Genomic DNA, 14,253 nt, shown 5'->3' with positions numbered 1-14,253 from the left:
AACCACTTCAGCGACTAAGGTGCGTATCTAACATCATACTTGACAGAGACTGACTAGAACTAATATTATTTACACTAACATATTTGCCGCTTTCGATAGAGTGAACCACGACATAACAATCAATAGCCCAGGGAAGCCACTTGGTGCCGTTGATATTTCTACTTTATCTACTTTACTTTAATGACGTGTGTTTAGTGCTGATGACTCGTCGCTGGTCATTCGCAGACCATTTTTAAAATATATCGTCTCATCCACTCAATTGGGTCATTATATGAGAAAAAAATTCTTGTTTTATTACATACATCGATAAAGCTGATTTTCGTGATTGCAACAATGTTTTTTTCCAACTCAGGAAACGTGAAAATAAAATTTATATTTAAAATAAAGAAATATGTTGACAGTCTGGATTTGACACTATCAGAATCATTAGACATATCGAATTTCACGACAAATGATGCCCTGTCAGAAAAAATGAATACATGTATTCCCGGTTTTCCCGCAGGTTATTTTAATTTGACATAAACTCCATTCAATGTATATAGTTTTTTTTTTTCATTTTGGGTGTTGTCTTGATAGGCCAGATGTAAATAATCGCAGTTTTTCTATGTATGGTTGCCAAGTTTATATTATAACGATTTCTTTTTTAAATGATGTTATATTATGTATATTGGACCTAAAATTTATCGAATGGAACTGAAAACTATATATAGCTAAATGACCCAATTGAAGATAAAATCTTGGCTTATTGTACAGTCGTGATTCGCTGGTTGGGTAGCTTTTAACTGGACCGCTTTTTTGGACCTTCGCTAGTTGGACCATTGTCCAACTGAAAGACATCTAAACGTCAAAATTTCATGTCAAATTGATTTGACAATCTTTCTAACAATATTTTACGCTACTAATGTCTTCTTTGGAGAGTTTTTGACATTTGTTAGTCGGTCCAACTAACGAATTAAATTCGTTAGTTGGACATAGGCTGTGGCCTAACCAACGAATAACGACTGTAGTGTAGCAAGAACCGCGTTTGTGTTAATCTGAAGAAGCGCTCGGTGTTCAAACTCTCACAAAAGATGTTCCAGCAGACTCCTGGTAAGAGTTTCGCCAGGCACGTTCAAGCGAGAGGTAATGGAGGGAGGGACTCTCCTTTCGACTGTCATGGGTTTTTACTCGTCGGGGTGACCATATCTGACTTAGATTTATTCTTGAAAGTTTCATTTAGAAAAAAAATTAAAGGGTTGTGTACAGGACACGACCACAGTGACATTAAAAATGTAGCTTTTTTCAAGAGCGTGCAAATGAATTTTATCTATCACACTTATCGACTCACGTTCTTGCTCACTCGCCTATTTTCATATGTTACAATTTGCTATATACCCTCCCCATTAAGACATAATTTATTGAAGGTCATTTAACGGTAATCTATTATTACAATTAATCAAGTATCTCACTAGGTAATTGGCATTATTTGACTGTTCCATCTATTAAAAATAGGCTGGTCTGTCTAGAAAATATATTCAAAAGAAAAGTTCCATATTGAGAACTATGATGAGGAAGCCCACGCTCGCCAAAGGAAATATACAGATTCTATATAAATATGAAATTTAATTTTCCATTTAAATTTTCAATAATGTACTAATGAACTTAAGTAAACAATCTTAAGGTTAAGTATTTCTTGATCGATTAGTGGTTGAACAAATGAAATTATTTGATAAATGACATTATTATACAACGTTCGCACTACCGGTTAAAACGGGTTTTTATGCTATCTTGGTGACATTTTTCTTGTTGCTAATTATTATCAATGAGGTATATATAGGTGTGGCAGAACACACGGTTTGCTAGTGTTGGCAACCAAAAATATGTAAACAATCCAGAAGCACAACGGGTCGACGTCATAGCGGTCACACGATTCAATAGAAGCGGAACGACCGCTATGACGAAAGCAAGTCGATTTATACTGTGATCACTCACACCACTCATGTAAGATTCATCTTACGAATACCAAAGTGCCATCTTTGCCAGACCTGTATATACGACATTGAATTATTATAACGTGTTCTAACTCTGTAGTGTAAACATTGTATTATTAAACCAATTCTGCAGCGTTTTATGTTATATAGGTGTTTTATGTGGTAATAGGACTGACATAATTATATCTTCAGTACAGCGGTTTGTTTCATAATTTAAAACAGATTTATTTTAAAATTTAAATTGGTATACCCAACCGTTCTATTTGTTGTATACTTTAAAACGCGATTAGAACTGTGTTTTAAATACATAGGGCAGGACAGATATTCTGACTGCATAAACTGGGAAAACAATTTTAAGTCCAGCAACGCTTACGACATGGCTTGAATTTGAATCGAAAAAGAACACCCGCTTAAACGGCTGCTGGGACGGTAAGTTCTGTCTTAAAATTTTCCGTTTTGTACAGTACGAAACAAAAGTGTTTGAAATTAGAAAACAAAAAGTTCTGCTGGGAATGTGATTGTTTCCGATTGAATTACAGGTTTTTTCACGCGGGGGATACAGGCCGCGTAAATGAAAACCGCGTAAATTTCAAAATCCGCGTAAAGAAATACCGCGCAAGAAAACCGCGTAAAAAAACCTAAGTGTACTCTCCTGTATAAAATACTACGCTGCTGTACAGTGCAATTACTACAGAAGCACGTTGTCAGATGCCTTACTGATAAAAAACATATAACCGAAATATATATCACATATAACCGAAATATGAAACATATGAAAGCCAATAGGCTCTTTACCCTACACAGCTACAAAGCGCCGTAAACATTCATTAAGAAGTTATAACGCACACGCATGCATAAAAATAAATATATTTTTTTCAACGCAACACTTTCAAGCACCACACATAAGTCACATCCTGCCGTATTCAATTAAATCCAAACCACCCCACCCACCCACTTTGCAAATCATTCTGTGATACCGTGCTGGTACCCGAAAAATCGGCACACGGCCACCGCTGCCGAAAATGCATAGCGTCTACCGCTTAGTGTAGCGTCCAGACGCTGCAGCCATGATCTTACCCATTCGACATAACAACAAAAACTGATTCAAACGTGTACGCGTCACCTCTATTTATAAACTAACCGTATATTGTTTAGTCACTTAGGTGCGAGTGTGTGCAAATGCCAACGTTGCCGAAAATCTATAGCGCTTATTGCATCGCCCGGAGACGATGTTGCTCGTATGGGATACTAGCTGTAACCCGGTGCGCTTCGCCACACCCGCTTCGACTAAACGAAATATTTTAAATATACTAAAAATTACAAATATTTTTGTTACTAAGAAGAAACTTGTTGTAATTCTCGCGGATAGACAATGTTCTTAGTTTGACCACCTGGAGCACAATTAAATAAATTGCTCTGTTTTCCTACACACAATCGTTTGAACTTCCTTGGTATCACTCGAATTCGAGGTAGCAGTACATCTGCTCCTTTATATTTTCTAGTTACAATGGTCGCTTAAATGAAATTTTTCAACCAAAGCACAGTTGTGGTGGGTCGATGTTGCGCAGTAACTAATATAACAGGCACACAAAGTTTCAATTGCAACACATACGGTGCACAGTGTTGCAGTGAGATAGAAAATTTATTTCCCCAAATAATTTTGCTAGAAGCTCGCTGTCTTCAGTAAAGTTCTAGAAAATATTATTTTGAAAAACGTAACTGAAGATACTAAAGCTCTATATAGTAACAGTAGCGAGATATGTAGGTTTACTTGGGATAGACCCCTTAAAACAGTTTTTCGAATATAACTTTTCACGATTACTTTTTATTATTAAAAGTGTCTTCTATAAAGTTGTTAAAAGCGATAGAATACACATTTTTTATAACAACGATGAATCTGTAGCTCTCGAAAAAACAATGTTATTGTCAATTTTCGAATATTTTTAGGTCAATTTACACCTTAAGCAACTTCCTTAATCGCAAAAATTCGTAGAAAGAACTTTTTGCTTTCGATTAAATATAAAAACCCTCGTCTGACGGAGACTGCTGGGTAGGTTACGTATAAAATCAATACTCCTGAAAGCATGGTGGATCGACTGAATTAAATAATTCAGCACGATAATCCATAGATTTATATGCATAGCAGAATTTCCATCGATTTTATTTTGGATGGAGTAGTGTATGAAATTGAAGTCAATATACGCAATCGATTAATTCTTCAACGGATTGTATTATTTTACAAAATCATGTGGAAATGTGGTCGAATTTATTGTTGCGTCGATTAACATTTTCCCAATTCATATATCTAACTTTTTTGGCGAATTGACCTGCGAAGGTGACTATAAGAATCATTCAATAAAAGAATGCACATATAGTGAAAAGTTCTGTTTTCGAAACATATTTCCAATGATACGAAGACATAATGGAGTGTTGATGGACGTGGATAAAGTTAATTCATAAAAAATGGCGCACTTAAAAAAATAGTTTAGCGATACAGAGAGTGTTAGTATATTCATTCACTTTCCATATAATCACTGCACAATTGAATAATATTACTTCAAATATCATAGCAGAATACTGAAAATTGAGCCAGTGACAGAGAATCTCTACAGGTATCTCGTTGAAAACTTGCTTTGTCGTGTACATCATAAATCAAAATATATTGGACCAATCGCTTTCAAGGTTTGCACAGTTCTTCTACATATCCCCCGGTATTGATCGAAGCTTTTATTTTTTCTTCATATTCAAATTTTTCGTAGCATTCTGCAGCTAAAAATGCAATTTTCGTTAAAAAAAATAATAAAACTTATTTTTGTGAACAAAGTTATGATCTTTAATAATGTTATGATATGAAGGAGAACTGTGCAAAATTTCAAACAATTTGGTTCAGTAGATTTTGAGTTATGCTGTACATCGCATTTATTCGAGTTGTCTCCTGAAGATTCACTGTAACACACCCAATTTTCAATATTTAGCGGTGAACATTTATGAAAATATTGCTTAAATGTTGCATTATGGACTGAATAGACTAACACTCTCGGAATCGCCAATTTTATTTTTTTTGAGTGCGATATTTTTTTCAACAATAATCCTACCCCCTTAAGCAAGAACTGATTTCATCAGTAGGTGTCGACTAACGGGTAAAATTTGACAAAGATCGCCGACCATGCCACCAAATATACGATTGGTCCCTTTTATGGGTCATCGTGAATTAGTCCTATATAACAGTGTTGCATTCTTTCAGCATTTTGCTTACAGCCGAATTTTGATTGATATTGTAACGTTTTTACGTATTTTAGGGCAGAGCTGTTCGTCCATCATCCAGCAATGTTGATTTAACTTCAGATGAAGCGATCGCCAGTGCAATTTTCAATTTAATTTTCGACAAATTATTGCAATTCATCAGTAGTATGCTGTCATTCGCGTAATAGATCTCTATCAAATAAATTCTTGCCATTCCATTTATGTGCTGGTAAACATACAGGGAACAAAATTGTAGATTTTTGAAGTAATTGACAGATATTGCATCAGAAACCCTCCCTCTCCTTCAGATTCCGAAACCAACAATCATGTCCACCTTCTTGGTGGAAGAAACACTTATGCCAAATCCTATATAATATACGTAGCTAAAAAAAGTTCTTCAGTACACCCCCCTCTCTCCTTTTCCTCGGCTTGGGTACTTCTCACCCTCCCCGTCGTGCACAAAAACCACCCCATGACCATCTCCTTAGTGGAAGAAATACTTATGTCAAATTTTTATTCATCGCTAATAATCACATTGAATGAATAGATAAGGTTTACTTCAGAACTCTCTTCTCCCCCCTTTCGTGGTCCACTCCTATCAACCATTGGCTCAGTGGGAAAAATACATATGTCAAATACTAATAAATTTGGAGATATAAATAATTCTTTGCCTAAAAAACACCCCCCCCCCCCCCTTAAACTCAGTGTACCCCCCCTTCCCAAAAAAACCATGCCATGAACATCTTCTTGGGGGAAAGAATACGTATACCAAATTTCATCAAGATCGGACTTGTAGTTTAGAAGTAGTTAGCGGACATACATACAAACATACATTGATTTATATATATATATATATATATATATATATATATATATATATATATATATATATATATATATATATATATATATATATATATATATATATATATATATATATATATATATATATATATATATATATATATATATATATATATATGTATATATATATAAATATATATATATATATATATATATATATATATATATATATATATATATATATATATATATATATATATATATATATATATATATATATATATATATATATATATATATATATATATATATATATATATATATATATATATATATATATATATATATATATATATATATATATATATATATATATATATATATATATATATATATATATATATATATATATATCTAATGACGGCTGTGTCTGAGAAATCTGCCTCACGAATGGTAATTTTCCCGTTTTTCGTGAACTTTTTAATTTTACCAAGTTTCAAAAGTCTACTTTTATTGGGGAGATATTAAATTATTACCAATATTTAAGTTAGGTGTTTCTGAATCGGTTGGTGTATGAATGATTAAAATCCATCTAGTAATATCGGAGTTATAAGCGTGCAAACCTTACATAGTTTCGTTACATGGGAGATAGTTTAGATTTTAGAAGGACACCTAGCCCCAGATAGTGGAGTAAGATATTTTTAATGTCAAAAAATGGGTGGGTAATGTCTGTGACATAACCGGAAAGATGTAGAATACATAAGGAGCCAGTACTTCAAATTTGTTGATATACATTCAATTCGGCTCGGAAATTTCCCAACAGCCGTGTAGTAAAGTTTAGAAACTGTACGTTCCAGAATTTTCGGATAAAAAGAGATTTTGGCGAGAAATATTTTAAATATTTTGTCTGCGACATAACCGCAGTGTCGTGACTACACTTGGGGACGTTAATTAAAATCTAATGATATGCAACGGAGTCACGTTTGAGTGAGAAATTTTCAAATGATTCTTTATGGTAATTATGGTTAAAAAATTAAATCTCCTTCGAAAACTAATTTCCTTTTTTTCCAATCTGCAACTTTCTTTCAAAATATTGAAGGAATGTTATTGAGGAAAAACTGAAAATGCGTGTGGCAACATAGGCCACTAAATGGATGGTGGGGAAATAATTGAGTTCTTTGCGACCGGTCTCACGAACACTAATGAGGTTTCCTGGTTGAAAACAATCCCATTTACTTTTGCCGTCTTTGTTTATTATTTTCCACCAGCTTGTGATGTAGTATTTGTGTTATGTGGCGTGTACGTACATGAGCCGTAGAAAAGTCTATGCATATTTGTTTTGTATACACCGAGAAAAAATAACGATTGAAATCCATAAGAATCGCTTATGATTTTGCGCCACAAGTATTCCATATAGAAATCATAAGTTTGACTTATGACTCGGAGGAGAAAATGGCCATCGAGTCACTTAGGGTTTTCATAAGTCATGCTTGTGGACTTTCAATGTCGTTATTATACCTTCCATTCGATTGTGATTATGTAAAACATCAGCTTGAATATACATTTAATATATGAGATATTATGGAATCCAGTTGGTGCTAGTTACTGACGAGGAGAATCCGAAACACTAAAACAAAAAACCGTACTTTATGTAAGGTATGTGCCCTTATGTACAAAGAATTTGGCATCGTCCAAAATTTTTCCATTTGGGAATTTGCATAATTTCAGGCGTTTGGGTCTTCAAACCACAAGACAGTTTCGGTTCATATTCTTCGTCGGCAAACAGAACTTCTGTGCTTACTATCGAGACATCACTCGGTATAAGCCAGTTGTTTAGTGTTCACACAAGACGTGTGACTTTTTGGATTTTAGTGTCTAACTAGTGCTAATTTGGGTACTAGCTTAGATACATCGTCTAACTAGACACCCAGTTGGTGCTAGTTACTGACGAGGAGAATCCGAAAACTAAAACCAAAAAAAACCGTACTTTAATCCATATGTTTGTTATATGGGACAAATTCGTAATGAAATTAACCTGGTGCCACATTTTTCATTTTACTTCATATATTTAGTATTTAAATGTATTAATTTACATGAATAAAAAGTACTAACACTTAATTTGATGCCCTGATGTGTTCAAGGATGTCGCACAATATATACAAAAAGCTGTAAAATGAATGGAAAAAATCTGTAAAGTTTGGACGAATGCAATGTACTTTCTATGAAAAAATTGAATTATAGAGCCATGAGAAATAAACAAATATTTACCTACATTTCATTTCCACAAATTTTCTAAAAAAACATTAATATTCACCAACTTCCAAAAATGCCTGACTTTCCATTTTCATTGAATTCATATGATAAAATTATGATATTTGCACAATAAAACGGTTAAGAAAATTATAAAATGTGCCAATGAATTCCATAGGGCGAACTTATGAAATGCATAAGCGTCCAATGAAATCAAAATTGTGTAGCTTCCTAAGTTGCAACTTATGAAATCCTTAAGTAAATTTGCGTCAGTGTAAGCTAGCATTAGTAGCAAAAGAGAATAAAAAGGCACATGGCAAGAAAACGAACGAGAGCGTGATAGTAGTGCGTATTTCTGCAAATCGGTTTCTCACCAGTCGACATTATCATTTGACCACAGAGAACAGACATTCATGATCGAACAACAATATTTAAAAAAGTCAATTTTCAGAGTGATTGCATATCCTTTCTTTTTGAGAAAGGCAAAACGTGTGGAAACATTTTAATTAATATACGATAAACACTAGCGCCGCCACACCAGCCTATCCCAACTATCCGTCAAATCCATTCCGGAACCGGTTCGAAATCCTGAATGGATTCAGTATGGAATCTTGCTAAAAAAAAACAACCGATTCCGACTCTATCGGTTGATGTTCCGGACTAGTTTGACTGGGTAGAGGAATAACCGCTGTCAATTCTGTCGAACTCATCCACAAAAAAACATGACAGTAGCGCACCTGGTTTGGATATCCCAACTACCTTCGAAACTGTTAGAGATTTTACACAAGTTGAATGCTGAAGATGGACGTATGTTCTCTGTGATTTGACTGTCGTATTAGGGACCATCCACAAATGACGTAGCATTTTTTGTGTGATTTTTAACACCCCCCTCCCCCATCGTAGCATTTCGTCACAAACCTCTAAATACCCCCTGGTAATTACGTAGCTTAACGTACATCTTGTACTCGCTGGTAACCTAGGAGTGAGTTTTGAAGACGTCTCAAGCTCTATCGTCTACGATTTTAAAAACGCTGACTACGACAGCATCGTTAGCACGCTGTTGGATATAAATTGGGACGAAAATCTTAACAATGATGACGCGAACGAAGCAGCGATGACGTTTTCTAATATTCTTAACTACCTAATCGACCGTCATGTGCCAAAACGAACAGTCAGCACAAATCAACACCCTCCCTGGCAATCAACAGTGCTTAGACGATTAAAAACTGCCAAACGAGCCGCATTTAAAAAGTTCTCGAAGCATAAGACACTTGCATTACGAAACCACTACTTTCAACTCAACCACGAATACAAACAGCAAAGCAGACGTGCCTTTTTTAGATATCAGCGAAACGTCGAACGTCAACTGAAATCCAAGCCCAAGTCGTTTTGGAAATATGTGAACGAGCAGCGAAAAGAATCCGGGTTACCATCTTGTATGTCATTAAATGGAGTTTTAGGCACCGACACTAAGGAAATTTGCCAATTGTTTTCCGACAAATTTTCAAGCGTTTTTTCCGACGAGAACCTTTCCCCACAACAAGTCGCTGCCGCTTCAAATCTAACTCCTTCTCTAGGACGAACCATCAACCGAATTTGTGTCGATAATGCTGCCATTCTTGCAGCAAATTCCAAGCTGAAAGCATCTAGTTCCCCGGGTCCAGATGGCGTTCCTTCGATTTTTGTCAAAAAGTGCATCAGCGGGCTTCTTGAACCACTTCGGCGAGTCTTTGTGCTATCACTCAATACTGGAACATTCCCTTCCTGCTGGAAAGCAGCGCACATGTTTCCAGTTCACAAAAAAGGAAACAAATCGAACATTGACAATTATCGAGGAATCTCGTGTTTAAGTGCAGTATCAAAACTATTCGAGCTGGTTGTCTTAGACCCTCTTTTCTTTCACTGCAAACACTACATTGCAGACGATCAACACGGATTTATGCCTAAACGATCGACAACGACTAACCTGCTCTCGTTCACAACATATGCAATGGATGGATTCGCTGACGGATTGCAAACCGATGCTATTTACATGGATCTATCTGCGGCCTTCGACAAAATCAATCATGATATCGCAATAGCGAAGCTGGACAAACTCGGTATTCATGGACAACTTCTGCGCTGGTTTCGTTCCTACCTCTAAGGAAGGCAGCTCCAAATCAGCATTAAGGACTGTCTATCTACACCATTCTTCGCTACATCCGGCATCCCACAAGGAAGCCATCTCGGTCCAGTGATATTCCTCCTCTACTTTAATGACGTCAACATCAAATTACAAGGACCCCGCCTTTCTTTTGCCGACGACATGAAAATTTTTCAACAAATACGGGATAAAACCGATGCCGAGCTTCTTCAGAGGGAATTGGACAGCTTTAGTACGTGGTGTGATCTAAACAGAATGGTTTTAAACCCGAGCAAATGCTCAATCGTTACGTTCACGCGGAAACGCCATCCGATTCAGTTTAACTACCATCTCTTCGACTCGAGTATTCCAAGACACTCTAACGTCAAGGATCTCGGAGTCATCATGGATTCGGCACTAACGTTCAAACCACATACATCATCCATTGTGGATAAGGCTTCAAGACAGCTTGGGTTCATCTTCCGAATAGCGAAAAACTTTAAGGACGTATACTGTTTAAAATCTCTCTATTGTGCGCTGGTTCGCTCAACACTGGAATATTGTTCTGCTGTTTGGAACCCTTACTACCAGAACGGTGTCGACAGAATCGAGGCCGTCCAACGCCGGTTCATACGCTTTGCACTCCGACATCTTCCTTGGCAAAACAGATTTCAGCTGCCGAGCTACGAAAACCGTTGTCAGTTAATACAGCTCGATACTCTAACAGCTCGATACTCTAAGCATCCGGAGGGACTGCTCTCGAGCCCTGTTCGTCTCGGACTTACTGTCTGCCAGGGTGGATTGCCCTACAATCCTCGGACGCCTCGATCTTCAAGCTCGCGTTAGAGCTCTGCGCAATAACTCTCTTCTGCGAGTCCCATTCAGGAGAACTAACTATGGGCGCCAGGGCGCTGTTACCGGACTCCAGCGTGTGTTTAACAGTGTGGCGACGGCGTTTGACTTCAACCTGACAAGGAATTCGATAAAAACTAAAATTATTCGTATTCTGAAATGTAATTAGTTTAAGTAACCACCATTGGGGCCAAGGGGTCTGTTGGTGACGGTACAACAAATAAACAAACAAATAAACGGTAACCCTGCCCCCCTTGTCACCGTAATTTTTTTAAAAATTCTATTCTATTCTCCTTTAAAAAATCTACGTAGAATGGCATGACCCCCTACCCCCTGTCGTCACACATCAACACAAAATACAAAACTCCCCCCTCCCTCATATAAGGCTACGGCATTTATGGATGATCCCTTAACAGCCAGCATCACCCAGTGAGCAAATTTTCTGGCAGAGACCGATCTGCTAGATTTCTGTAAGTCTTGGTTTGGCAGCCCTGTCAGATTTCTGCGCGTATCCTGTCGGGTTAGTTGAGCTAGGGCGAACTCGGTTTCGCTCGCGTTTTCTGGCAAATTTTGACAAGAACCGAGCAAAACCCTAGCATTACTCGGACATAAACTGTGCAAATATCCTGGCAATTCCTACCTGGTAGAATTTAGCACGAATCGAGCAAAACATCTGACAAACATGTGACAGGAACCGTGCAGAGATCTTGGCCGTACATTTCTGACTGGATTCTGGATAATAGTGAGCAGCATCGGTTGGTTTAACCGCTTCTGTCAGAAACGGTTGTTGCATTTGAGCGAATTCGTTGCCAGAATGCTCGCACAAATCGCACAAAATGCTCGCAGAAACTCTGCCAGCATCAATTTCGCTTTGCTCAACTTTTGCTAACTTTCTGCTTGCCACGCTGAACGGGCAGCAGCAGTGCCATGGCCCATAGTGACAACAATTTAATTCTTTAAGCGAAGAAAATAGTCGCCCTGAAAAGGGCGGTTTTTTCGATGTTTCGGAAATAAAGTTTGATTTTTAAATTGCGCAAGCTTTCTTTTGATCTATTTGTTATCACGGGAAGCATTTCCTGTCAGCTTCAATACGATGGCAAGATAATCACTGCTGCCAGGTAGACGAGTGCTCCGACACCGACACGCTCGGCGTAGTAACCCTTTCTCAGCAAACGGACAGGAAACTGGAGACCGAAACGAATCAAGCGAGATGTTTGCTTTTCCTTCACCTTTCCTCCTATACCGCAACCAGACGAGCTCATGTTACTAGTACGGGTGTAATACACGAATGATGCCGCACTCGCATACGACCCCCGGATTTGTACTCGGTTCAGTTTACGTTCGAAGCCAAAGAGGCTGGCCATCGAAAGGAAAGAAAATCAACGCTCGTGTCTCTCGCACACCACCCATTACCTATAGTGTGTTTGTGATCGGTTCAGTTTGCGTTCGAAACCAAATGGGCAGGCCATCGAATGAAATAAGTTCACTTGCATCGAAAAAGAGGAAGAGGTTCGAACAAAAACTGTTCAAGATTTGCAGCTTATTTTTTTCCGTGTACGTATGCTAATTTCGACCCGTCGGAAATAAAAACAATATAGTCGTGATTCGCTGGTTGGACATTTTTTAACTGGACCGCTTTTTAGTTGGACCTCCGCTAGTTGGACCATTAAGCCGTATGAATAAAAATGAGCATTTGCTCAAGACAAGTTTGCTCAGCTCGATTCTGAGCAAAGTAAACTCTCGTAGCATTTGCTCAAATTGGTATGAATAAAACTTTACTTTACTCAGCTTGGACTGTAGCAAGTTCGAAATTCGAACATAGCTTTTGCTCCGTCAATTATTTGTCAACATCATAATTTTCGGGTAGTAAAAAATTTTAAGTGGAATCAAAAAAATTGTTTTAATTATTTCGTGAAGGAAAAAGGTAACGTAAGTTTTTATGGATATGAAAAACATTAATAAAACGCTCTTTTTCTTAGATATTTGACCCAAACTCTATCGAACTAATCACTAACAACCGTCAACAACTACACATACAGTAAGAAATCATGCCGTGACAACCGGAGGTTGTATTTTCTAATTTAAGTACGATTTACACGATACGTCAGGCTTCTGTCAAAGTCAAAGGAACGTCAACATTAGTTACATGCAGTTAAATGGATGTATTCACACAACATCAACGGCACGAATGTTTCAAGGTACGGAACGTGTAAATGGTTAAAAGAGAAACGCATTCAACTTATCCTAGCGGAACGATGACGTGACTTTGACGATGTGTACACAAGACACAGTTGACGGTGCTAGGTGTTGGATTAAGTCGTGGTAATTCTGTCTTAAGGTATGTAGTTATATTACTATTTACTTACTTTGTATTTTATTACAGGTAGACACGTTGATTTAATGCATTTAGTACGCTCCATTCGTTGGGCAGTAAATGGAAAAGCAGCATCCCAGACCTAAACCGAATTGGCTTAAAAGTGCAGTTAAGTAGTGATGAAAGATAAGGCACGATATAACGGAACAGCAGCATCAATTTCATCACCAAGGACTGTTATGACACCTACTGGCTAGAGCATCAATAGGGAAAAACAACTGGTGCAGGATAGTCCCAGTATTTATCGTGGAAGTGCCCCATACAATGCACATGTAACAACGTTTAGATTGTTTGTTTTTCTTGCGGTGCAATACAATCATTGATTATATTTAACATAACGCTATGTGCATCCTGGACGATTACTGGTGGAACCTGTACTGCTGCTATACGCATAACTGTCCCATGTGTATAGGAAATCTCATAGCACATGGGACAGTTATGCTTATAGCGGCTGTGTAACTGGTACTTCATTGAATCTCAATTGAGCTGCACACAGGCAGCTGTTCTAAAGGACGATTCAGACGATACATCAGTTTCCGTCAACGGAACGTCACCGTTCCGTCAGGATAAGTTAGATGCGTTGCTCTTGTGTTCGTTCACACGTACCGTACGTCAAAACGTCCCATGCCGTTGATGTT

General features: G+C 37.4%; 1 long non-coding RNA gene across 1 annotated transcript; it reads left to right on the top strand.

Annotated features, from left to right (window-relative positions):
- Positions 1–12,954: 12,954 nt before the first annotated feature.
- Positions 12,955–14,035, top strand: LOC131691437 (uncharacterized). Its single transcript, XR_009305774.1, has 3 exons — positions 12,955–13,165; positions 13,221–13,563; positions 13,625–14,035. It is a non-coding gene; the product is annotated as an uncharacterized LOC131691437 (long non-coding RNA).
- Positions 14,036–14,253: the final 218 nt, after the last annotated feature.

The sequence above is a fragment of the Topomyia yanbarensis genome, chromosome 3, assembly GCF_030247195.1.
Source record: "Topomyia yanbarensis strain Yona2022 chromosome 3, ASM3024719v1, whole genome shotgun sequence".
Classification (NCBI taxonomy): domain Eukaryota; kingdom Metazoa; phylum Arthropoda; class Insecta; order Diptera; family Culicidae; genus Topomyia; species Topomyia yanbarensis.
Note: the sequence above shows the minus strand (reverse complement) of the source record. Positions and strands in the feature narration are given on the sequence as shown.